General features: G+C 48.8%; 1 pseudogene; it reads left to right on the top strand.

Moving 5' to 3' along the window:
- The first annotated feature begins 447 nt into the window (after positions 1–447).
- LOC127223157 (U1 small nuclear ribonucleoprotein A-like) lies at positions 448–1,345 on the top strand (annotated as a pseudogene).
- Positions 1,346–1,971: the final 626 nt, after the last annotated feature.

The raw sequence follows: 1,971 nt of genomic DNA, 5'->3' as shown, positions 1-1,971 counted from the left end.
TTCATAGAGAAGATAAAACAGACCATCTAGCAAAGTGTATCCATGTTTTGACCAAAAGAAAGTAGAAGAGATTACGTGGAAAGGCACTTTTCCTGATTAATTCAGAAAAGTGGAGATATTCGCAGAACCTTGTGACTCCCTAAGTGACTTCACTGAAGATGGGATTTCTGTCACACACACACACACACACACACACACACACACACAGAGAGAGAGAGAGAGAGAGAGAGAGAGAGAGAGAGAGAGAGAGAGAGAGAGTCTCATTTAAAGGTATAATTAGTCCTCCCATCTCATTAACTTGGCTTAAAGAAAATGAGTCTTGGATTATTACTAAGGCGGGAACCCAAGTGTTCCTTTCATTGGCAGGCGCTGGGGCCGGGAAAGAGACTTACTCGGAAGGGTCAAAACCTACTGAGTTTGCGCGCGCTGCCCTGAGCATCTGACACCATGGCAGTTCCTGAGACCTGTCCCAATCACATATATCAACAATCTCAATGAGAAGATCAAGGATGAGCTCAAGAAGTTCTTGTGTGCCATCTTCTTCCAGTTTGGCCAGATCCTGGATATTCTGGTGTCTTGGAGCCTGAAGATGAGGGGCCAGGCCTTTGTCATCTTTAAGGTCAGCAGCGCCACTAATGCCCTACGTTCTATGCAGGGTTTCCCCTTCTATGACAAGCCCATGCACATCCAGTAGGCCAAGACTGACTCAGACATCATTGCCAAGATGAAAGGCACCTTTGTCGAGAGGGACCTCAAACGAGAGAAGAAGCCCAAGAGTCAGGAGACACCAGCAGCCAAAAAGGCTGTTCACGGTGGAGCAGCTGCCCCCAAAGTGGGTGCTGTCCAGCCTGTACCGCGTATGCCGCCGATGACTCAGGCACCCCGCATCATGCACTACATGCCAGGCCAGCCGCCTTACATGCCACCACCTGGCATGATCCCACCACAAGACCTTGCTTCTTGCCAGATCCCTTCTGGGGCCATGCCCCCACAGCAACTCATGCCTGGACAGATTCCGCCTGCCCAGCCTCTCTCCGAGAATCCATCCAATCACATCCTTTTCCTCGCCAACCTGCCTGAGGAGACCAATGAGCTCATGCTGTCCATGATTTCCAACCAGTTCCCTGGCTTCAAGGAGGCACATCTGGTCCCTGGGCTGCAAGGCATCGCCTTTGTGGAGTTTGACAATGAAGTGCAGGCTGGGGCAGCACGAGATGCCCTGCAAGGCTTGAAGATCACATAGAACAATGCCATGAAGATCTCTTTTGCCAAGAAGTATAGCGCCTTCCCCCACGGGGCATCTCAGTCGCCACTCTGGGGCTGTCCCCCTTGGCTCAGTCCCTGAAGTTAAGTCCCCCTTGGGGGCCTTCTCAGAGCTGCATATGAGTTTGTGGTTGCCACACATCATTGCCACACATCTGTCCCTGGACATTGCACCTGGGGCTGTTAGCTTGTGATTAAAGTGGGTTTTTTGCGGTTTGGTTTCTCACAAAAAAAAAAAAAAATGAAGGAAGGAAGGAAGGGAGGGAGGGAGGGAGGGAGGGAGGGAGGGAGGGAGGAAGGAAGGAAGGAAGGAAGGAGACGAGTCTTCATGAAGAGTGATCTCTATCTAGTGATTGACAGGCTTAGCTAGATTAACGTATTTGAGGCTACTTGGAATATTAGGCTCCAGGCAAGGCCAGAGGTAGATTCCATTCTTTCTTTTTCTTATTTATTATTTTTTCATTTAACTTTGATTGATTCTTTGTGAATTTCACATTGTGTATCCCAATCCCAGTTTTCTCTCCATCTCCTCTCATCCACCCTTTGCCCATGCAACCTACCGCTAAAACAAAACAAAATTTAAAAGAAAAACCAAAACAAACAAAACACATGTGCACACACACACACACACACACAGAGAGAGAGAGAGAGAGAGAGAGAGAGAGAGAGAGAGAGAGAGAGAGAGAGAGAGAGAGAGAGAGAGAGAAG

The sequence above is a fragment of the Phodopus roborovskii genome, unplaced genomic scaffold (genome assembly GCF_943737965.1).
Source record: "Phodopus roborovskii unplaced genomic scaffold, PHOROB, whole genome shotgun sequence".
NCBI classification, from domain to species: Eukaryota; Metazoa; Chordata; class Mammalia; order Rodentia; family Cricetidae; genus Phodopus; species Phodopus roborovskii.
This window is presented reverse-complemented; position numbering and strand designations above follow the sequence as displayed.